This window comes from Dryobates pubescens, chromosome 1 (genome assembly GCF_014839835.1).
Source record: "Dryobates pubescens isolate bDryPub1 chromosome 1, bDryPub1.pri, whole genome shotgun sequence".
Classification (NCBI taxonomy): domain Eukaryota; kingdom Metazoa; phylum Chordata; class Aves; order Piciformes; family Picidae; genus Dryobates; species Dryobates pubescens.
The window spans coordinates 19,480,695-19,506,833 of record NC_071612.1 but is presented as its reverse complement, the minus strand read 5'-3'; the positions used below and the strand labels follow the sequence as shown (position 1 = coordinate 19,506,833).

At 37.0% G+C, this 26,139-nt stretch overlaps 1 protein-coding gene across 4 annotated transcripts in view; it reads right to left on the bottom strand.

Annotated features, from left to right (window-relative positions):
* Window positions 1–26,139, bottom strand: part of CACNA2D3 (calcium voltage-gated channel auxiliary subunit alpha2delta 3) — a 425,193-nt gene that overhangs the window by 289,555 nt on the left and 109,499 nt on the right. The gene's annotated exons all lie outside the window — the stretch shown is intronic.

Genomic DNA, 26,139 nt, shown 5'->3' with positions numbered 1-26,139 from the left:
AGACAACATCTTTAAATCTAAGTGTTCCTTCCAGTATAATAACAGGGCCTGAGAATTGTGTCATTCAGTGTAATTCATTGTCACCACACGATATCTGATATATTTCATAGAATAAAAATTAATGGTCCAGATTAAAAAAAAATACAATGTGTTTTTAAACCCTTCGCATCCCTGGCTGGTGATACAAAAGAGTAACTGCTAATAAAGAACATTTTTTAACAAGCAATTTGTCCCACTTCTGCTCAGCACCCACCCTGCAGCTCTTACACTGATACGCAAAAGAGTTAGCTTCACACTGGACCTTATTTTGCACACAAGAGCCCCCTTCACATCTTTTCTAAAATTAAAATGAGGTATTTCCTAGTAAAGCACTTATCTGAACAAAACCCAAAACCAACCAACCAACAAAAACCCACTAACTCCCCCCCCTCCAGCAAAGAACAACTTACCCCCACCCACAAACAAAATAAAAACAGCAACAAAAAAAACCCCCAAACCTGACAAAAAAAAGTAATTTCTAAATATCACATCAAATATACAAGATTAGTGAAATAGATGCTAGGTTTGTTTAGTTTGCAGATTTGAAGTGTCATACAGACTACCTCAACATGGTATGTAATCAAAAGATTCTTTTTTTTCCTGTGATTGCAGAAGCAATATTTACTGAACAACAGCAATTCAGTAGTATTTTCCCTCTTCATAATATCCAGAACTCCCTGTATTATTTACCCCTCTTTACCACTGTCGTCTGAAAGCGGGGAGGGAAAGGGCTGCAGAAAAACACAGCTACTTGAACAATCTAATTCATATAGTGGTTTGCTGCAGATGTTCTTTAGTGAAAAGACATAACACGATTTCCAAGTTTAAATTCGTGTTTCTTTATAGTGCCAAGTATTTTAACTATGGAAGTAACTTTCTTCTAGTTTGTATTTAATCTACTTGAACATTCATATATGTACAACTCAAAATTAATTGAAGAATGATAAGTTACACCACACTCAGTATTTTTTTTTCCTCTTTTTTTGACCCAACATTGGCACCCATATATATTTTTCAAATATTTTGTATCGTGAAGCAAGTGGGCTACAAGCCCTCATGCTGATACACAGAATGGAGAGCTGTGAAGAGCTGTGCTCACACTTCCCTTCCCTTTACAGAACTGTATGCACTTTTATCAACTCTCTGGATATAAATCAAAATGGAATTGGAATTCATATCGATTGCTACACAATTTGTTCTATAATGGAAACTGAACCAAGAAAAATATTTCTGGTTGCCAGTTCAGAATAAATGGTTCAACAAAACCTGACCGTTTCAAGTATAGCTGTGTCAGTTACAAGGAGCAGTTGTGTTCAATGAGGTCTGCCAAGCAGACATGTCGCAGCCTTTCCTTCCCCATCTCTGTCTCATCACAGAGCCTACCCACGGGTGAACATAAGCCTCACTAAAGCCTCTACCCTCTGCTAGGCTTCTGTATCTTCCCTGCAGACCCCAGCAGGAAGGGTTTTCATATCTTTTTCTTTAGTGCAGAGTTACAGGTCACAAAGATTTGATTGAAAACTGGAAACGCTATTGATGCCTAGATTGATACATAAAAGCAAGAGAGCGCAGATTAAGTCCAGCTTCCCAGAGCCTTGTGCTGCATGCACAGCCCTGTCTTTTGACTGTTCCCACATTTAAAAACCTTGCCCCGTGTAAACTCACCTAGCCTTAGAAAACCTATTTAACCAAAACCAGAACTGAACTGAAATGATTCCCACACTGGGAAGCAAAATGATGCCAAAGCTGGGTACTGAAAAATATAACAGTTCACCTTCCTGCATACACAGGTGAAAGAATCCTACAATTAACAATGCACCACAACAGGTTCTCAAAAATTTCAGTGGTGTCAGAAGTTCATCTTCAGTGTGTTAGTGACCTGCTGGAACTATTTTACACCTCGTGCTCTCACATATGTAAAATAACTACTGTAACACAATGCATTTCTGCAGGGGTGTGCTCCTTTATATTAAAACCATAGCTGTGTTATTACTTTGTGCACATCTAATATAAAAGATCAAGTCTCTGATGAGTTTGAGAAGGGGGGGGGGGGGAAGTGAAAGAAGCGTCAAAAAAATTCTTCATACAAAAGGGAGACAGGGAAGAGAGAAACAAGCTATTCTCTCTGTGCTGAAATATTTACTTACTCACAGGAAGAAAAATTATTATAGGATTTCATCAGATACCAGCATCTAGATATTAGTACCTAGTGAGCTCGAAAAATAATTCATGGCTTCTTATAGAGTTTGTATTGATCCCAATGTGTTTCAATTACATTTTTACCTCAGTGAAATAAATTTAAATGAAGATTCATCCCCCACACTCCCTAAGAAGTTGCTCAGAAAAGCTTAAGCTTGGTAACACTAGAAACATCTGGTAAGGAGGATACTTTACTGATTTGTTCATTATGATTTCAGTTGTTACACAGGTTCTATTAAAAAACAAAAACCCCCAAGAAGTACATTTCAGCAACATTCTTTACAGAAATGCAAAGGGAAAAAAAAAAAAGTGAGCAACAATCAACTGACGTATTTTCCCTTGAAGAATTAGACACAAATAGACATGTGGACCACATGTTTCACCTTCACAAATCTAACAAGACAATTTAATCTTTCCTACACCAAATGTAGACACCACAAGCATATGCTGCATTTTCTATGTAATGGTCCTTAACCACAATTCCCTTCAAATATCTCAGCACCACTATGAAGGAGACAATGAGGAATCTGGGAATGCTACAGAAAAGGTAAGCTAGTAGTAAGCCTAAATCCACAAAATGACATGTTAGGAGATATATGCAACTGATATCATAATAAGCAGTCGCATACAAATGTTTGGAGGATTGTGTGGGGTTTGTTGGATTATTTATTTATTTTGTTAAGGATGTTTTGGGTTTTTTTTAAACAAATCCCCAAAGGCATGAAGTATGATGGAAGAAATTCCTTAACACTCTGGAGGCAAAAATATAAAAACCACATGTAATACTGCAATATTCTTATATCTAAGCCAAAAATCCCTTTAAAAATATTTTAATCACTGAACAGTTATCTAGCAGTGATTCTCAACATTAGCATGAATAGTGATTTAAACTTAATAGTTCATAATGACCCTCTTAATAGAAATGCCAATATATTTTCATTTGAGTAAACATGCTCTAAAAAAATCACTGCTGTTGCAAATAAATGTTAAGCAAGCTCTGGTTATCCTGAAGGGAATTGTGAGTTATCTCTGTGCATTTACATTGAATGAATTGCTAACACTGAGTGAGCATTGTTAGAGTTACACCATTTAAAGATCTATATTTTAGTACTCAGGTCTACGTGTGGAAAGGCGTTTCCACGCGCATGCACAGGCACAGCAGGGGCTACTTCTCATCTTCAGATAAAGAACAATTTTCGTGTTCTATGGCACAGTTAACTTGAGGTTCCCCATATTAAGGAACTATTAGCATAACTTTCCCAATACATGTAATCATGAGAAAGATTAACTGACTTATTCAGCATATGGATGTGGCACTCGGTACAATGGTCTAGTCATGAGGTCTTGGGTGATAGGTTGGACTTCATGATCTTTGAGGTCTCTTACAACCTTGGTGATACTGTGATATCACAAAGCAGTACAGACAAAACTGGAACATGAACCAGAAGAAAAAAATATCACAGCCCCAAAAAAACCAAAATAGTTACCAATACACAATGTCAATATTTGACATTTTAGTGGTACTGGCATAGATAAAATAGAGAAGGCTTAGAGGAGCAAAATAAATGTTTCCCCTCAATAACATTTTAAAAAAGTTAACTCACTGAGCTATCTCTGAATAGGGTAATTTTCTTGATAAGGGATAGTTTAATTATAGTGAATTTATATTCCCCAATAAATCATTATTTGAGTTAGATTGTTAATAGAGATAGCAAAGCAAAGGTGAATGAAACAGAATGGATGGGGGTGGGGGGTGGCATCCATCACAAAGTAACAGGAAAATGGAACAGATGGACAATAAGGCAAAAAAATAGAGGAAGAAGAAAATAATTCCAAGGAAAAACACCACAGAAACATCCAGAGCACAGGATTCCCACTTCAGCTTCTGAGATCTTTTCTCTTTCCATACATTTTTAAGGCTTTCTGTTTACTTATCAATTCTTCTTCTTCATTAGAATCCCATTTTGAAATTAAATACATTCACAAGCATAACATTTGAAACAGTTTAACTCTGAAATGCAGAGGGTCACTAACATTTACTCATGAATTAAGTCATGTCCTTCACATTTGTAATTTATTGTTTCATTCCTATTTTTCCAAGATAAACCGTAAACCCAGAAATGTTGCTAGAAATTGCTCTTCTCCAAACCAAACTGCTAACAAATTTCAAAAAGGGATTGAAGAGTGTTCTACTAGTATCAATCAGGTACTGGTATTCTCTCAAACCATAATAATAACAGTTTATATTTTCTACTCAAAATAGGCAAACAAAAACAAAACCACAAACCAAAACCAAACACAACTTTATTGTGATGTACTTCAACAGCAAAAGAAATATCTACCCTCACAACCATGTAAGTTCTGTCTTTACTTAGTCCCAGGCTCATGCATCACTGCCACAAATATGACCAAGAAGCACAGCTTCATTCTGTCAGTCAAAAAAAAGAGTTTGTCAGTAGCCCTTATACTATGTCATTCCTCCAAAACTCACTAGACCATGCCTTAGCATTTAAGTACATGAATCTTGCCAGTTGAAGCTATTACCCCTGTACTGTCCTGCACAGAGCAGAATTATCATTTAGGATCTATGAGTATTACATCCAGAGTACACTTGACAAGGTCCACCTATTCTGACCCTGCTTTGAGCAGTGGGATATCATACTCATTAAAACACCCCGTGTAGATAAATCTGTAGGCTTTTATATCCTAGCATCTGAATGCATTCAACTAACAGGAAAAAATAGCCTTGAACCCTAACATACTTAAAATTTTCCCATGGCATCAGGTCTGTTTGAAGTTCACCTCCTATACAAATCACACAAAATTTCAAGTTGTTTTGAGATGTTTTGGAGGAACAAAAAAAACCACAACACAACAAAACACCACCCCAAAAAAAAAAACCAAAGGTAAATGAAAAGGTATCTGCATTAAAAAACAGCAAAAAAAGTCTAAACCCAAGAAAAAGTCATTAATATACTGACAAAAAAAATGCATAACAAAAACAAACAAACAAAACACAGGAATTTGTGTAACTTTAAAACCCTGTCTTCCAGACTCCTATGTATGAAATTGTAACAACAATTTCTGTCTTGATCAAACGCAAACAACCTTTGTGAATAAAGACAGCAGCCAGCAAAACAAAGGAAAAATAATCCTTGTTTTCAAGAGCTTATTTCTTTCACAGTTTGTAGAAAGTTTTCTGGTGCATTATCAGGCAAACCCAGTGGTATTCTGTATGTGGAGAATACTTACAACTACCAGCAGTTATGCTTCTTCAGGTAAAATATTTGCTACAACTTCAATAACCTCACAATTTATTTGAAAAACTAATTTCCAATCAAAATTTATAGTAATTGAGCTGTGAACATGCCAAAAACATTTCCTAAACTGTAGCCAGATAACTCTTTAAAACATAATTCAGCAGTTGAGCCTATTCCTGGGAGAAAAACCAGAACTTGTGTTTCAATCATCAGAACAATTTTCTTCACTGGCTTCGTCTTGAGAAGCCCTTGCTGTACATGTGGGAGCGCAGAGTAGTAGATTACCAGTCCTTAAAAACATTACCCAGGTACCCTATTATGACTTCCCCATTTTGGGGTTCATTTCAGAAGTGAAAAAGGGATTTCCTTTCCAGGAAACCTGTAAGGCTGCAGGTGCTTTGAAAACTTCTGAAAAGCCTGGACTGTTCTGGAAAGAACAAGATTTATTAGCATTAAGTGAGCTTAGGTAATATTCTGGCATGGGTGGTAATTCTGCTGTGAGTGCTCCTTACTTCCATCAGAGTTCTGGAGTTTACTACTTTCACAGTTCATTTAGTGGAGAAGGTAACGAAGCCAACAGAGAATATTTGGTGTTGTTCATCAGTATCCCTGTTATTTCTTATGCTTGAAAATAGTATCATATAACATGGCAATGAATACACTGACGTGCAAACAGGCCTCTCAGTCACACATGTTTGCTGTAACCAACGGAGAAGCACTGCAGATATTAGAGACTGATGCTGACCTTGGAGGATTATTTGCTACCATCAGAAACACAAGTGGTTCCAGACAGGCCAATGACAACAGACTTGCTATTTGGCTGGTTTAATCCTTGAGATGAGGTGGGGGGTAAATGGGGAAGCAGTTTCTTTTTTTCAGAAAGACGAGCAGCATATTTTATTTCTCCTCAGCAACGAGGTATTTTCTAGGAAATTTTAGCACTAAAATTGCTGTTGCTCTGGCTCAGAGGCACTGAGAATCATTTAGCTCCTGTTATCTTGATATTAGAGTTCCCAGTGCTTGTGGCTTCAGACAGATATCAATCTTGCAAATAATGCCATAAAAAAATGACTGCTCTATAACTGCTACCAAATTTCACAACAACTCAGCTAAACAGTGCTCTGACACAATAAGTGCTGTATCAAAGCACAAGCAAAGCAGAAATTATAAATAAAAGATAAATATAAATTAAAAGCTTAACATATCCAATTATTTAAATGGCTTCAATTATCCACTTATATTCTTTCAAGACTGACAGATTTTCAGGTTGCTCATTGTTAGAGTGTTAGCTGATTTTCTGAAGCAACGTATAGAGTTCAGCTTGGCAAAGAGCTGGACAAACAGAAGTGAAATTCTGAATGGATTAAAGTACATGATACTCACACATTGCATAACAGAGGTTAAGACAATCCTAGAGTAAACAGATGCATTTCTAACTTAATCAGTTCAACACTGTATTTAGTTATGGCATCTGGAGGTTGCCACAGCATGGGAGGAAGAGTGCAGATGAAAAAATTAACACATTTGTCTTGTGCCGAGATCTGTTGTACTCAAAAGGCTGCACAAAGCAGATACATCAATACAAAATATGTAGATTATCAAATCTGTTCCTAGCATGTAATCATGTCTACCACAGAGCAGAAAGGAATGATATGCTAAATAAGGTTTTATTCCAAACTTGTAATTCCTTATGTCCCAGCCATCAAGGACTCTGTTCAACTGCAGCAACAACTTTAAGTTGTTTCAGGCCTATTTAAAATGAGACTTCTCTGCCTGCAGTACAACAGCAGCCAGCTCCTTAAGCCACCTCTCCCACCTCAGGACCAAGAGGAAGGTTCTTCAGCATTTCACACCATGTATTCATCTAAAGCTGAGTAATTCTCTGGATATACTTTTAAGTATTTTTTTAATTGCAGTTGCAACATGGCAACACAGTTTGAAAAGTTTTGCTTTAAATGAATATTGCACAACTGGTACATTACTGTCTTCCACATAAATGTAAAAAATATTTACAATGTTCCTTTGTAAAGCTGAATATCTGTTTGTCTACACAGTTTACATTTATTTATTCAATACTAACCGGTAGATATCAGTATGATTCTTAGTCCTGTCCTCCATACCAAGGTCACTAGATTAAAATATCAGATTTATTTATCTTTTTCAATCATTTAAGCTACCACATATCACACTCTTTACCTATCACAATCACTATTCTGTTTGGATAATGCCAGACTGTCCTTCTGCAATTTAGTATGGTGAGGACTCACACAAGATCTGAGCAAAATGACTTTGCCCTCAGCTCTGGCAACTCTCAACACCGTTGCTCAATGTTAGTGCCAAAGAAACATTTGGGATAACAGTTTTCACAAAAGTTCATTTAATGTAAAATTCACTATTGGTAGGACTTCTCTCACCAAACCTCAGCTATTTCAAAATTAATAATTTCTCTAAACAAGTTAACTAAACATTCTTCATATGCAGAGACAGAGAAGGTTAAAGGCACTGCTTGTCAAGTTCTAAAACAGCTCATAAGAAACAGGAAGAACTTTGGCGCTTTTTCTTCACTCTTTTCTTCATTAGATGCATAACTTTATATGAATGAAGTTAAGGGAGATGAATCCCACAGCATATGTGCAACATAAATGAGCTGAAAACAAATGGAAATATTCTCATGCTCGCTCAGTAGGGGAAAGAAGTCTTGAGGCAACACATTGTCCTGACAGCAGTCCTGGGACTAGTCAAGGTGTTTCTGCTCTGTTTACATTTAGAAGCAAGAAATGAAACCAATTGTTTTGCTTTGTTTGCTTTCTCGGCTTTTTCCTCACCTCTGCACTAAGGCTCAATCCCTCAAGTTAATTCAAATTCAGTGTGCAATTTGTGGTCTAGTTCAACAAAATCGGTTATGATATACTGTCCTTCTTATAGTTTCCAACCAGATTACTATCACATGACAACAGCAAAAAAAACCCCTCAAGATTTATTACTCAAAACAAAGGTCAGTTCCAGAGTTTGCAAGGGCTCATTTCCGTTGCCTAGTCCAGCACTCAATCACAGGACACTGAGCCTTGTCTTTGCCAAAGCACAAAACCAGTAGATATTACTCTCTCAAGTGAAGTCAATTGGACCATTGTTTTTTACCTCCCACAAGGTCAGGATTTCACCTGCTGATAGAATCAATTAAAAGGAAAATTTTAAAAAAGAATATATAAGAGGAAAAATCAAACTCTGAGTTTTCTACCAAAACCTTCCTAGATCCTTGTTGCAAGTGTAATTCTCCAAGTTAGATATTAAGGCAAGTATTACTGTGAAGACACAAAGAAAGAAGTATGTGATGAAGTAAAGGGGTAGTGTCTCTTCAATACATGAAGCCAGTTTAGAACAGGGAAATAGTGAAAATACTGCAGCAAATACTCCACCTTTCATAATAACTGTGCTGAGAATTTAAACAAATTAGTATTAGCAGTGTTATATTTCTACAACTCTGTAAAAAAAAAAAAAAACAAAAACAAACCAAAAAAACCCCACACAACTATAATATTATGCTAAAAAGTTCAAACACTCTTATGGGTGTAAAGCCAAACTAAGCTGGAAAATGCCAGAGTGAGGATACTTGATCCTGGCATTACAGTATTATTTTGTCCACGTGACTCTGCTTAGCCAGGACTGCCATCTTTGCAGTTCCTACTGACAGAGCAATGGCAGTGGTTACCCATTTCTGTATGAATCAGTAGAGGACTTCACAAGCATTCAACTCAAATTTAGGGAAAAAAAAAAAAGGGGGGGGGGGTGGAAACCACACAGCCTTACATCCAAGATTATACAGGCATGGGTTGATTGTCCCACTTTGATGCTGCAGTGTACCAAATTCTGTCTTCAAACATAGCTGTGGCTTACTCCTACTCCTTTCTTATCTTACTACAGCCCTAGGCCTACGCTTATTTCCCTCCTATCCCTGTTTCCACACCCTGAGCTCACATTGCATGTCCCAAACTCTAATCCTAATGGTTTTCATACTGCTCTTCACCTCTTCTCTAGCACCTTCCAATTATTCTTCCTTCTTCATATCATCCTTGGTATCCACATTGTCAAACATGCTCATGACCAGTCTTTTCCAGGCTCAAACCAATACCTATCCAACCTCACTGAACCCATGTAGGTTATGTTGCACCATACATATTTCTACATCACATCATAGTACAATCTTATTCCCTTTGTCTCAAACCATCTCATTACTCTCCTTTCTCTGTTCTCCTTGTTCCAGTACCCTCCCACAGCCTCTCCTACACCCATCAACAAACTCCCTTAGCCATTGACCCTTCAATTGCCCAGTGCTTTAATAAAAACACAGCAAAAGATGAGACAAACAACCAAGAGAGTCTCTCTCATGGATCTAGAAGGCACATGGATGCACTGACAGTGCCTCAGGAGACAAAGATTTTGTTTCCCCTGCCTGCTGTTGGCCCAAGCCACAAGAAACTAGCAGTGCACTTGCAAGAAAATCATGCTCAATTGCGTGCTGAAAAATCACAGCACAAAGGATTTTCGAAGATTTCACTTACAGAGACTTTTGTCCTGATACCTTCCTAATCATCATATGCCTCTATGTTCAAGGCTTCCAAATTATAACAACTTGATCCAGCTGGAACAGATTTTCAAGGAAAATCTTGTGTCAAGGCCACATCCCTGCCAATTTCAAGAGCTGATTCCCAAGCACAGGAGTGATACAGAGTCTTACTGAGCACAACATTAGTAGTATTTTTAAAAGAGTAGATGAATCCATCTTTCTCTGGTTTCCTTCTTGGAAACAACTGAATTTCAAAGATAAAAGTCCAGGCTTTCTTAGTCTCATGCACAGTACCGTATCATTCTGAAGCCTTGATTACTGTTGAAGATGCTGCTATCAATTACAAAAGCAACATTCAGACTAAGTGGTAATTTAATGTTTTCATAATTTTCTATATTCTGGCAGGTCTGGTAAGAAAAATAAAAAAGGCTACACTGAAACTCTTTGGTCACACATTTATGTAACTGATTAATACAGGGATCTTAAATCTACACTGAGTAACTAAATACAGGTTCCATGTAGCTAGGAGGATTTTCTAGCACATCATGAATTAATACCGAAGTCACTGAATAATATAGGAGCATTACTTTTCCAATGTCATGTTTATTTATATAGGCCTGTAAGTCTGTACACAGGTACAGACTCCATCCTAGCCTATCAATCTTTTTCATTTTTAAAAAAATAAATCTGTTTTTGCAATAGTATTTTCTGCTCAATCTCAAGAATAATATTAATCTGTCCTTGCAGTTAAAGGCACATTTGCAAATTCACAAAGGAAAGGGTGCCTTGTATAGTCAAAACCTTATCTGCCTTACTTTGTAAGGGTAATGAGTTCAAATCCGTGGGTGTTTTGTTCATTGTTAAGAAGAGTCCTGCAACTTGTATGCTCCTAGTAACTGAAGCTTTAGTTAGGAGGTGAAAGTGAAACAGTTTTTATCAACTGGAATATTCAGCATTTAACTATTGTATGTAAGTTTATTTGCAAAATGTAATATGCAACACAGCAGCTTGTTTCCACTAGGTCTGACACACCTTGACCTGGGCAACTCATTCCATAGAATACTTCCATTTATTTTTAACATTTTTTTCCTCTATAGTTTCAAAGTACTTCTAAAAAGCACTTGGGGAACAAGATCAGTCTTCACATAGCTAGCTAACACCTGCAGGTTCAAAAAATGACTACCACATTCTCAGAACCAAGCTGACAAAAACAAATTCCTTATGTTTGTAGAGGCAGTGAATAAACAATGATAGTTTTTCACTTAGTTTGGATTACAGAATACTCAACCACCCCATGTTGCTGACTAGGCTTCATCTAATGAGCTGAATGACTTCATCACCTACTAACATAGGCTCTTCAGACATAGATTCATCTACAACCAGCAAGCATACTCCAACTTTCAGTCCTAACAAGGACAAAACCACCAAGGTCATTAACATTGCTACAAGGAGTGTCAACTCTGATCATGAGAAACATGTGCAGGACACCTTTTTTCCTAGCAGACCATGAAGCCCTAAAGGCCTATAACTGCTGATGCTCCTTTACCTACTATCTAAAACCCAAAAACTAGTCTAGAAGAATCACAAAAACCAAGAGATAAATGAAAAAGGAAAGACCTAAGCAAGCTCTCTAGTTCCATATGGAGGCAGATTTCCTTTTTGTTAAATCCTTATTCCATGAAGCCACCCAAGATTTGCAGGCTGAAGCATCTATGAACACCTTGACTTCATACACTTCAATAAATCTATGCCCAGTGCTGGCAGTAGCAATGTCATAGCCAGGTATGGGAATGTGTGATAGTTCATTCATGGCTCAGGGTTTGCAAGATGATAACAAGAGACTGCCTTGAGCAAGCAGGCAGGGTCAGCTTTAGATATTACCTTTGTGTAACCACACCGACACCAGTAAAGGGGTTTATGATAGACCTGATGTATCTCTGCAATGTTAGATTATGAAATTTCTAATTCATTGGTTACTAATACTCTGGGAAAGCTCTCTTAAAGACTTATGTATTAGGCTTGGTGTTTAAATAATGTCTTTTATGCCCTTTCAGCAGTTAAAATCCATTCCAGAGTAATAAACTGAATAAAGTGATTTGCAGTCATGAAAAATACGTAATACTATTGAAGATTACATGAAATATTTTCTTGACAAAAACATTATAATTATTGTTTCTACTACACCAGGATACAAAGATGATTCAAACAGTAATTGGCTTTCATCACAGACCCTTGAGGAAAACTAAACACGGAATTAAAATGAAGAACACTTCTGTGTAACACTAAAATAGTTCAGAATGAGTTCTTACCAACTGGAATTTTTTTGTTTATGATACATGACAGTCCCTATAAACTCTCTAAGATCCCAATGATGAAAATACAAATAATTTTAAAAAATAATTAAAATTCAGAACAATGACTTCTCAATAACAAAAGGTCATTAACAAAGGCTGGCACATCAATAAATTTCTAGAAATTTCTAGGCTGCTCAGATATTTCCTGCACTAAGTAAAAGAAACCCTTCCTTTAGCATAGGTCTGATAGTGCCCCCCTCAAAAGCCCTTCCTCTCCTCACAATCTACCTGCCCAGAGAGCAGTCAGGCATCTCTGCAGCATCTTACATCATGATCTAGTCCCAATACAATGTTCCCTGAGTGCAGAGGATTTTCTCAAGTTTTGCTCTACCTTGATCAGTTCTTAAAGAGCCCACCCATGGTCAGTGCAGGGCTGCTGCAGACACTGTGACACCGAGTGAGGCAGCACTTCATACAGATAATGTGCCCTCGGCTGCAACCACAGCACAATGGTACATGCTATCATTGTCCTGAATTCTCCCCCAAAACATGTTGCAAATTTCATATAAAAATATGGTTACTTTCTACCTAATGGTTTGCTCTGGTATCATAGCTTTTTTGTTGTCTGCAAAGATCCCTAGTACTTAAAATACGAAAGATTTTGTTTTCTTTAGGTTTTCAGCAAAGGTTATCATTTATCATCAAATACTTTTTTTTACATTAATTTGTAAGGAAACAAGTTGTGCTTCGCTGGGATCTACCTGAACACTTGAAAAGGAAAATCAGCTACTGCACCATGAATTTTTATGTGGATTATTGCTATGCATTTCATCATGTTGATTGATGAACACAACAGCCTACTGATCTAATGTGCCAAATCCTAATAGCATCTCCAAAGCCTGAAATGCATAAAGTGCTAACCGAATCCAAAGCATAAGTAGTTCTTGCTCATTAGTAGTCTACTTGTGAAGTGCTCTTTCCCCATCACTGGTCTCTTCCAAGACCTGTTATTTAACATTCCACTGTCAAAATAAAATATCACTATAGCTATGTCACCCTTAAACTTTCAAATACTGGGGGTTTCCCCTCTCTGTCTACTTCACAAGTAATTTTTATTACCTAGTGTACCTAGGAATAAATTATACTTGCCATAGAGAATATTTTCTATAAAGCACAGAATTTTTGGGGACAAAGACTGCCACCTTTTGGCAATAGTCTGTAACAAAACACACCACAAAAAAAACCCCACTGTTTTCTAATGCAAATTGATACTGTTCTAGTAAATACTTTTATTTTGCATTATTTGAGCAGCTCATATCAAACAAACACACAAGCTGAACAACAAAACACAGGTTTCAACTAAGACAAACTTAAGAAAAATGCCTTTAGGATTGCTGTATATAATGTTTCTTAGCAGAAATCGGAGCTGGGCTGTTTTTCCTAGAGGACACCATGAACACATAGCCTTGGCATACAATTTTACACAGGAAAATTAGTTTGTTTAAAGACAAAAATATTAAAGCAGGCACATATTAGTTCCTTTATGCACAATATTTTTTTCTCCATGTTGAACCAATTTAGTCTTTGAGTAGGTATGTTCCATGCATAAGGTCATAAGACCTAATGAAAAATGATTATGTAATTAACAATTGTATCAGAATACAAATAATACATTGCCAACCAATACTCTGGTATTTTCATTTGGAGTCTTGAGTTTGCTTGTTAACTTTTTTTTAATAGCTGAGAGAAGAACAAATTCCATCATTCAGCATGACAACTACACTGGCATGACTTCAAGAGAAAGACCTTCACATCTAGTAATGCACCTGACGTGAAAACAAACAAATGAACAAAAAAAACACCACCACAACATCATCAGGGATGGTTCAGTTGCCACCCCTGAAAATGTGGCACTCAGGGAAAGGGTTTAGTGGTGGACTTCATAGCATTAGGTTAACATTTGAACTTTAATTGTAAGGGTCTCTCCCAGCCTAAATGGAATGTATGACTCTACGCCATTATTCTACTGTTGGAGCAAGGTAACTGTAACAACCAAAGGCTGAGCCAGCAGCCCAGGAAAGGACAACACAAATTTCCTCATTTATGGATTTCTAAGTCATTTGCTGATGGCAAAGGGACAATCAGAAGTCACACAGCATTCTCACTAGACTTGTTCCATTATATACTTAGAGATGAACACATGAACATACAGATTTACTCTTGAATTACATTAGTGCCATAGCTAAGTATATCCCTACTGCCAAAGAAAAATCCCCTCAAGTTATGTAGGACCAAAAGAGCTTCAGGTCACCAGCTTGATTCACAACTACCATCTTGATAGAGCAAAAACAGAGGAAAAATCCTCCTTTATGGACCCTCAAACATGGTCAGAAATTCTAGGGAAATAATTAGGAAATGGTCTAAAGCTTTAGAAGAGTAGACAGAGGTCTCAGAAAAAACCTCACAGCAAATGGGGGGGTGGGGGAACATCCCAAATCTATGAAATATACTGAGAAGTCCAATAGGGATAAGCAACAGATGACAGAGAAAGGGCCAAAACAGAACAAGATGGGGCCTAAGGAAAACTTCAAAAGTTTATAAGACAGCAGCACGGGGGGAGGGATGACAGATCAAAAAAACCACAAACCAAAACACCACAAAGTTCTTGTTATTTTTGTTGTCACAAGATGATATAAAAGCCAAAACTTACACAGAACGACAGATGAATTAAGACAGTACTAAGAAAGACTAAATTGTAAGGATATCAGTGGGAAGAAATCATGATGATCAGTTAAAGAATGAAGGCAGAAATGTAGACATTTTTGTGAAAACAAATGCAATTCTAGAAGGATCAAAAGACTATTTTATTGAGCTTCTCAAAGATGAAATTCACAAAAGCAAACAACAATCGGCCTTTTTCCAGACAGCTGAGCCATTTGGAGAAGAATGACACTGGGAAGAGCTTCAAGAGGCAATCAGAGTACTGAGGAGTAACAAAAGCACCAGGTGTGAGTAATCTTGCCACTGAATCATCAAGAACAAGAGGAGAAAAGGAAGTCAAAGCCTTTATAGGGCTGTTTGGTTGGTTTGAGTTTGGTGAACATTATCAATGCACTATAGTCTAGTCTTAAAACTTAAAAATAAATCTACTCATTTTACAGAAAACAAAGCTGATACTGAAAAGTAGCATTTGGAAGTGTTAGCTGAAAATGGCATTTTAAAAATCAGTTACACTACAACCAGTATGTTAAATATGTTTAAAATATTACATAATATCTTCTACAAGTGTTAGAGGGGTGTGAGGTTTTTCTTTGGTTGCCTGGGGGTTTTGTGATTTTGTGTGTGTATGTTTGTGGGGGTTTTGTTTGTTTGTCTGTTGTTGTTCTTAATTTAATAAATAATTTCTGCTTAATTAAGCATAAATAATCTATCAAAACTGGGAACTTAAGCAGAACTCTGCTTCTGATCTTTAGAACCCTAATATCTTCTCAGTAAATAGTTCACCCCTCTTGAAGACTAGCTGTATTGAAAACAAGTGACCAACCTCATGCCATATGGAATTTCATTGATCTGACTAAATTTCAGCAGTATAATTCTGCTTTTACTAGTGAAAGTTATGAAAGCAGATGAAGGGTAGCAGAGCACAGCAGAGCCTACTACCTGTCTGGCACTATAACCATCCTGCACAGATGGAAGAGGAATATGGTACAGGCTTCCAGTTCACACAATTCACAGCTCTTTGGAGTAGCATGACAGTACATACTGCTTAAAAAGAATTATGCTAGTCAGTAAGACTCCCATATGGGAGCTGCCATGTTCCTGGTGCACATATTACACTGCTTGCTGAAGAATGTGCCATTTACAGTCTTTTCCTGGTGGTCAGGCTTAACGTCTTAAATATCCTTCCCTTGAGAGTTTTCAGCTGACTGAAGAAGTAAAATAATTTTTAGGACTCTCAAGATATAAAGGCTAGGATTCAGGTTTAGAACAATATCATTACCTTGGCAGCCTCAACATGGAATTTCTTGTGGTGTTGAGCTTTTCCGGGTTGTTGGTTTTGCTTATTTCTTTGTGATTTGATTTGTTTGTTGTTTTGGCGGTTGGGGGTGGGTGGGTGGTGTCGCTGGTTTGAGGGGGACTTGTTTTGGGATATTTTGCTGTGGTTTCTTCTGTTTTGGTTTAGTTTGGTTTTTTTGGTGGGTTTGACATTTTGTTATGGAGGTTTGTTGAAAGGGTTTGATTTGAGCATTTTGGGGGTTAGGTTATTTACTTTTTTTTTGCATGTGCTGCTTAGTCTGATTCTCATGTGTTATTTAAACCTCTTTTTCACCAACTGTTTGGAGATTTATATTTAAATAAGAATAGGTTGTGTAAGGTATGTGTGACCATTTTAAGCTGTGCCTTTAAGGGACAGTTGCTGGAACACTCTGGCTGAATGTTTTGGTGAAATAATGAAAACAAGATATTCTAAATGAATTTCATTGGTAGGATGCAACTTTAAATTTTAGTTCAGTTTGAATCTCAGTCTGTTCAGGTCTGTCTGTCTTTTTCAGCCTGTTTCTCTCTGAGCAACATCTGTGCGGGATGGAGTTGACCTTGAACTAACAGATAAGAAACTAGTTCTTGCATAGGCTTTGAGCTAACAGAATTTCCTCCTTAATAATTACCTTTTCTCTCTCTCTAACCCTTTTTGGGAAAAAAGGGAGGTAGGGGGAGAGAAGGGGTACAGGGGGGGACCCTCCTGGCTGGAGGAGGGAGTTTTGTTCTGTATTACGTTCTTTGCTGTATATATTGTAAATACTGTATATTGTGTATCTCATCCTGCTTGTAAATATAGCTTATTCATATCTTTGCTTCCCCGACTGAGTTAGCCATGGTTTCTTTGTGTCAGGGGGAGGAGAACTGAACTTTCTCTCACCACAACAGTATGTAAGATATTTTCCATGAATCTTTAGGAAGTATGAATGACAGATAAGTCATAAACCAATAAAATTTGCAAGGTCAATTTCATGACACAAACATATAACAGGCTGTGCAAATTATAATTAAATCCTCGGGTTTTTTGAAATTGTGAAATGAAAGTCTGAAGAAGAAAGCAATATCAAAGGAGACACTGAAACTCAGAGATCTCCACTGATACATCCAGGAAAATATTTCAGTTCATTAACACAAACAGCAAAAGGACAGATGATAAAGCCTTACACAGTAAGTCAAATAGTACAGTACTAGTAAGCACAGTAATGCAATGTTCCCATGAACACAGGTATTATATATTAATTCAGATCATATTTTGATGCAGTAGTTGCACTATCTGATAAGGTATAGGGATGAATAGCATGATGTCTTAATTACAATTCCTATATGTATGTTAGGATCTGGAAAAACAGTCATGGGAAATTTCAACACCAACCCTGCCCTGTTTACGGTGGCATTACAGAGAGATCTGCTTCATGACCTCCAAAACCAGAAAGTTGTTGCCTTACAGTATTTTACCAAGCAGGTACTTTGCCTTTAAATCTACTTTCTTGTACTGATAAAGAAAATCAATGCAACAAAAGCATTTTAAAAGAATGATTTTTGAGGAAGATAGTTAGGTTAGAGCCTAACAAAAAGTCCCAATATGATATTTTTGAATATTTTCAGTTCCATCCTTACAAACAGTCTCACAGATAACACTTCTATTTAGGCAGACTATACTGGTTTGGGCTAGTTTCCCAAATAATTTACATTGTGGTACAAGTTTATACTGGTTTTAAAATAATTTTATCTCCATTTTAAAAGACTGCAGAAAACTAAGAAAAATGTACCACTCTCAGTGAACCAACATAGTAACAATACCGTTTTGTTTATGACTCCCATCTCTATTTTACTTTAAGTTTATGGTTTTTCCGATACCGTGGAAGTATCAAAGGATATGCTAATGATAAACCATAGTGGCAGTGACAGATAACACTTTAAAGGTGAAATGCATAATTCTCTAACAACCTTGGTAGCATAGTCACCTTCCCTGAAACAGTGCAAAGCCATTCCTTTTGTGTTGCCTTTTTTAATCTCAGAAACTAAGACATAAAACTCAGGGTTTGGTGGTGTTCTGCTTTGGTTTCAATACGCCTAGAGCTAAAACGTAATTGGAAGTATTGTTTCTTCAGATTGGTTAGTATTTCGTCTTAGATTTAACCATTAAAGGGATTAAAATATATATATATATATATATAATGTATGTGTGTATATATACATATATATATGCATACATGTAAGTATGTGATTGTTTTCTGCAGGTATACAGGTAAATCCACGGTGGCATGGTGGGGAGGGAACGTATCTGTTCCGCCACATTAAACTACAGTATTCAATTCCTGAATTTTGTATGGCAGTTCTTACCTTCAAATATTGTTTATGTATAAAGATTAAACCTTGGAAAATTATGTAGTTTTTCCCTCCACCTCAATTAATATTAACTAAAACATTACAAGTTGTGATTTTTATTTTTTTTTTAAATTCACTTTAAAGAGGAAACAAATATTAGACACACTTCTGGCCAACCTACATCTAACAGCTATCATCTTCACATTGTAACATGAAACATTACACTCCCTTCACATCACAATTTGCAATCAGAAGGCTCAGTTCACTCAGTCTGCTTTGGTTTTGCACATTATTGTAGGCAAATGTTTTAAAAAAAACCCTTTCCTCTATAAATTCAGTTGCAGAGAAGCTTTGTATTTTCAAGCCATTTAATGTTATTCCAGCACAGATATTTTTGAACTGCAAGAATGAAAAGTTTACACAGACTAACCAATCCCTGTTTTGAAAAACCTACAAAGGATGTTAATAGGTAGCAAAATAGCTTGATTTCAAATATGAATAGGCTTGAATTGCACATTTCAAATCTGAATCAGGATATTACAGTACCTCTGACACCATACTAGAGTGTCATCAGGGTAAGTTCCAGCAGTACACTGGCCTTCATCTTGTCACAAATACTCCCTTTTCCTCTTCCAAAAAGATGACACAGATGCAAAAGTTTGTTGGTGGCTTTGTTTCCTTTTTTTATGATAGCAATGTTACATGGCTTTGTGTTGCGTTTTAGCCATTACTTATCGGTCATTTGAATGTTTTTAGTAACATAAACATTAACATTTCACACAGCGGAGAGAGCAAGGACAAAAATGTGCTTTGTGCCTGGAGTGGACAAAATGAACATTTGAGGCTATTTGCCATGCATTCCTGCTAGAGTTCATTCTACTCTTGTGAAAGATAAACCTACCTCCTGCAGGCTTTTATTGTGGAAAGTTCCACTGCACCAGGGAAATTAAGCCGTTAATGATGCTTTTCACACTAGAATTGCATACTTCTTTACATACATTTGCAAATCTTCAAAGGCAGCTTGAAAGCTATTTTTTTCAGGGTTCCCAAGTGTGGAATTCCCTCAGGGATCTCTGGTATGCTATTAGGTAGAACCCAGATTTCTCCATCCCAAGAGTTTACAAGGTAAGTAGCTAGTGTTTAGTATCAGCCATAATACACATTTATTCAAAAATTTGAACTCATCTTTCATCCAAATCAGCATTTAGAAGTTTGGACAAAACACCATCAAGAATTCCACTAGCTCTGGGTTCAAGGGAGTAAGGTTTTTCCCTCCTGAAAACTCAATCTGTTTTCATCAATTTTACAGAACAAATTCATTCCCATCATTCACATTGGCTACTGATTAAAAAAATCCGCTCAAGAAAGCCAAACAAAATCAACAACAACAAATCACTTTGTCAGAAATAACTGTGAATCCTTTATTTTCTAACATCTCCAAAGTTATGTAGGTTACAGCAAAAGATATTGCCTGACTTGTTAGCAGACAGATCTGTCTCGCCAGGGTTGTGCAGCTCCTGGACTCAAGGGAGTCAGCAGGCAGTTGTCTGAGTATAAAGACTGCTACTAAGTCTTTTTGGAGAATTCAGGGTTGTTAAGATTGTTTACATCACTCATTTTGGTTCCCCAAGGAGATAATAAATGAATAAATATTTAAAGATTTCAGAGTATGTTCTATGAGCAATCAGGATCACAGAATCACCAAGGTTGGAAGAGACCTCAAAGATCATCAAGTCCAACCTGTCACCACAGACTCCATGACTAAACCATCATCTTCACAGATGGTTTAACATTACTGAGAGGAGCCATCAGAGACATGGAAATAATTCCAATTTCAATTTATTGTGAAGTGCTAATGGAGGACTTCAGAGAAGGAGGCTGTGACCTATTCAGCCCTGGTTTCAGACCCGTTTGCCTTCCACAATCTTCCTTTCATAGTCACTCATTGTAAATCTCTAATTCAGAAATACAGGTACAGAAACTTCAAAGCAAATTAATTTTTAGCTCAAGAGAAAAATCATAAAGCTCACTGTCTCTACAGCCTGACTATGGATAGAGGAAAACAAGTGAATAATCAAACATGCTGCTCTTTCAGACAGCAGTGGAGGGGGAAGGGTTAGTATGCTTTGCTCATTAGAATGTAGGGAGATTAATATCTCAAGTACATCTTCTGTAGTTACTTTCATGGAATTATCATGAACTAGCTGAAGAGCAAGTGCAAAAATCTGTATAGCCTTCCTGGGTATTAGAGAGCCAATATCAGCCAGAGAAGAGCTACAGAGATGAAGAGACTGCTGCTCACAAGCCTCTTCACAGAAGGCAGCTACCTAAGGAAATCAGCACAGCTATGGGGGGGAATGCTAATTCTGGGCTGGTTTATTATCTGCTGGAAGTCATGAAATGAGCCAGTGGCATTTCATCCTTGAGGTTTATTTTCAAATCCAAAGAAAATGAAGCTCATGGATACTGTGAACTCAGACTGACAGATTTCACACAGCTTACCCCAAAATTAATAAATGCCTTGGTGGTATTGCTTCCTTTCTTCTTTAATTAAGTGATTTCCAGATAGAGTAGACAGCAATATTAAAAATTAAAGGATACACCAGATCTTATTACTAGTTTTCCTGTTCTGCAGCTCTAGTGAGAATGTTAACATTTCCAGAAGCTTTCTGTATTTCTGCCTATTTTTTGTCATCTTCTGAAGCAAATTTGATGCCAATTCCAGAAGATGAGAAGATAGTAAAAGTGCCATACAGAATTAATTTCAGCTGCAACTCACATTTCAGAGTAGTACTTTGAAGGCAGTACATGCAGCATATTTGATATTCTCAGAACATATGCATCACTGCATATCTACTTTGGCTGACAGTTTAAGTGAGAGATACAAATATTCTCTCCTGATTGCAGCATTCCATGTTTCACCTAAGTCACACAGAACCCTTTGCTGTCAAAATTTTCCTCCTATACCACACAGCTCCTATCATGACAAATTCTGAATTGTAGAGGATATCCACAGAGCAGAAATGCTAAGTATGGCCTATGGCAAAAGTTGGATTAATTGCTAAAATATAAAAGGCATCCAAAACACTGCATACACACTTTGCAACATCATCTCTTGCCAAAAGCAGGCTTCCGGGGGGAGTGGGGTGTGTGTGTGTGTGTAAAGTAAGTCCTTTACCAATACTCAAATCTGCCAGTACAAGAGCTTCATATACATCAAAAATCAAGAAAGGGAAATCGTCCTTGGCTTTAAAAATAGAGCTTGACTTCAAATAAAAACAAAGTATAAAGCTGATTTTTGTCAAAAAATTAAGCTTGATTCAAAACTTGGCAGTTTTTGTGTGCATGCATGCAAGAGAAGGGTATTTCTAGTGAAAATGAGAGGGACCTCTGCATACATGACAGCCAGACAGTGGGGGCTATCATCCAAAGATCCAGGAAACTGTATTCATATATTTGCAGTTGTGCATTACAGATTCTAGACCAGATCTAACCATAAACAACTTCCCTGCACAGAAACTGATGAGCTCTGAATTGTTCTTATTTCATTTTAGTTTAATTAGCTTTCTGCATAGAAATCTGTCTCCTTGCTAACAAGCTACCGAGTCTGGGCTTTTGCTAGACTAGACCAGGTTGGGAAGAGACCTTCAAGATCATTGCATCCAACACCATCTAATTGACTAAACCATGGCACCAAGCATCCCATCAAGTCTCTTCCTAAACACCTCCAGTGATGGGGACTCCACCACCTCCCTGGGCAGCACATTCCAATGGCCACTCTTTCTATGAAGAACTTCCTAACATCCAGCCTAAACCTCCCCTGGTGCAGCTTGAGACTCTGTCCTCTTGTTCTGGTGCTGGCTGCCTGGGAGAAGAGGCCAGCCCCCACCTGGCTCCAACCTCCCTTCAGGTAGTTGTGGACAGCAATAAGGTCTCCCCTGAGCCTCCTCTTCTCCAGGCTAAGCAACCCCAGCTCCCTCAGCCTCTCCTTATAGGGCTTGTGCTCCAAACCTCTCACCAGCTTTGTTGCCCTTCTCTGGAGGCATGTGCAACTCAGACCACAAAGTCTGTCTAGACCAGCATTCAGTCTCAGAAGAGGCCAAAAGAAGAAAACCTTAATAACAAGATTATATTAAGTTTACAAATTCAAATGTAAATTAACTTTCAATTTACATTTATAGAGCTTTTTCCTCAAGACCATAAACCTTGCCCAATAGTATAAAGCCTTGACAGAGCACAAGGGGGTGAGAGGGTGGAGGGGGCTGTTGGTAATGTTTTAATCATTTGTTGTTGTTTTTAAGAGCCACAAGACTGCATCTTATGAAATTGTCACGTCCTGGGAAAGACCATGTTTATTTACACTAGAATTTAACAGGACAATGGAGCACCTATTCAGAGTCTGCCAAGTCATGATTCACTAAGCAGAGTCAAGGTTAGACCCAGATGCCAATAAAGATTCATTAAGTATGAAATACAATATCAGCAGTGTCTTTGTAATGACCTGAACGCTAATTTTAGCTCAGAGTACTCAAATTCCCCAATGAAAGGCAGGCAAAGAGAACAATTTAACAGCTTTTAACCACAAATGTGATAACACATAAAACATCTGAAAAGATAGAGAGCTATATAAAAGAGAGTAGGCAGGTGATACGCAACATTTCAAATGTATAGTATTTACTTTTTTCTTTATTCCAGTGCATTGAATGATTAATTTTCCTATTTGCTTCAATTACTGCACCAAAACACTAAAAATATTTGCATTATCTAATTCATACACGATGCTATACCAGAAGACTAAGACAGCTAACACAACAGCATCTACGGAAAGGAGTAAAAATCATGCAGAATTTTTTCTGTTGTGAACTCTTCATGAACAAATAGCATGAGAAATAATTCACTAGCTGAAGAAATACTTAGGTTACTAAGCCCTTCCAAAAAAAACAAAATAGAAATAAAATACACAACAAAAAGAAAGCATACAAAAGTTTGTAGAGTAAGAGATTTGTGGTTTTTACTAAACTTTATAGGTTGTTTTCATGCCAGTAGGTTATTCTTGCTTGTCACCTAAGAAGCATTCTAAGCAACCAACTGAAATCAGACTGAATGAAATTTCATCCTGGATAAAATAGAACAGAATAAACCAGGTTGGAAGAGACCTTCAAGATCATCAAGTCCAACATATCATCCAACACTATCTAATCAAATAAACCATGGCAACAAGCGCCCCATCCAGTCTCTTCCTAAATACCTCCAGTGATGGGGACCTCCACCACCTCCCTGGGCAGCCCATTCCAATGGCAAATCACTCTTTCCATGAAGAATAACTTCCTAACACCCAGCCTAAATCTCCCCTGGCACAGCTTACATTCTTTTACTTTGGAGTGAAATTAAATTTTCAGCCCACTTTAGAATGCAGTACAATTAATTAGTGGAGTAACAATCACCAAACCACTTCCTTTCCCTTTTAAAGCATTAGTGCTTTGTAACACAAATAAGGGGAACCAAATAACAGACATTTGTGACAGATAAAACCATTTCTCCTCTAAAGCATTTTCTTGAATTCAGCCAATCCAGGCTGCCATAGCAGGCTGGGCAAAGTCCTCTGTAAAATGAGCTGCTGGTGCTAAATGTCTGGCTGGACAATCAACAATGCTGCAATCAGTAGGACATGGTAAATATGTTATCTTTGTTAAGCTGAATGCAGAGGATTGACTAGACTTTGATACTGAACTATTTGTGTCACCATAGTATAAAGATAATAACTAAATCCAGTCACATTCACAGCCTGAAAAGATGATATTAGTATTAATGCTAACATGCATTATATTTCACATGAAAGAGTTTGTTTTAATTTGAATTATAAATGTATGTCATTGGTTTTCCTAGGTGAAATATTTTAATCATATTGGATGGAAAACCTAGAGTTTGTGTTGCCTACATCCTATATCCCTTAACATGGAATCCTCAGCAGGAGCAGCTGGACTGGTAAGTACATAAGAAAATGTCTCTCATATACCTGCCATGCACTCTAACAAGATGCCAGTAAAAACACATATGCCTCCAGGATGACACAATAATATGTTACACTAAAATGTTTTAATAGAGTAATATAGAAGCCATTATTTTTTACTCCTTTCATTTTAAACATCTTTCCAGTACACTCTATTTCTTTCTTAGTCTTCTAATAAAACTATTTTCTGTGTCATCACCTGATTGTATCATCAGAGATCAAAACCACTTTTTTTTCCACCAGGTCCACCTTAGTATTTCTGTATACCTATTGAAGAGTCTTGCAAAACTCAGTATGGGTCATACCTGAGTGTTAAAAACTGACTTTCAATCTAGTCATTAGCAAACTAATCTCTAAAAATATCCTAAAAAATCCTTTATTTTTTTCCTTCAGAAATTAACATTATTCCTGGAATTTCACTTCAGGGTAACCACAAAATAATCACTGTGTTACCCTTATCTGTTCATCATGAACATGTAATTCCAATAAGGTATGTTATATTCATAAATATAATGTATAGCTGAAAGAGGAAATAAGAATGTCAACAACAATTCATGAAGTTCACAAAATAACTGCTTCAATTATGGAAGAAAGAAAAAAATATACCATCATAGTTCAAAAATGCTTAAGGAGCAACACAGGGAGAAAACAGTTTAGAATGTATGATGTAGCACCATACAGGTAACTCAATCACATTTAGAATGTAAGATGAAGCACCATACAGGTAACTCAATCACATAAAGTGGACTTAAGCATGTCTAATGAAAAAAAAAAGTTTACAAAGTGCTGAAGATAAATGGGGAAGAAAATCAACAAATAATCTATACTCAAAACATCCAATAAAATATCAGAAAAGTAGAGGCAGTTCTTTAACAAGCAGCAAGCATGTCAGAAGGAGGTAGCCAAACCACAAAGGATCTGGGAAGTGGCAGACATTATTGACAGAGCATGGAACAAGTGAATTAATTGCCTCAGAGTTGAGTACAAAAGCCAAAAAAACAGGGATCAAGAATTCTATTCTAATTTTTAATGAGAACATGTGCTTTAAAATAAAAGAAAGAAAAAAAAAAAAGAGTGAGAAGAACCCAAGTAATTAAATAGTTTTATGAAACTCAAAAACTGAGAGTATCAGTAGATTCTGGCTTAAAGAAGTTTATCAAGGTACTGATAATTCCTTTGGTGCAGAATGTGACTTGGAATATCCTGAAATAATTAACTAATCTTCATTCATACAGTTTCCCAACCACACATGCCATCTCCTTAGTCATGAAAAATGGAAAGCAATTCTATGAAGTTTATGCAATATATTGCATTATGGCCAGCAGGAGACAAATGGAGTAATAAAATGTATTTCTCCAAATCAATCTTGGCTTCAAATGGAAAACAGGGTACTAGGAAACGTTCAAA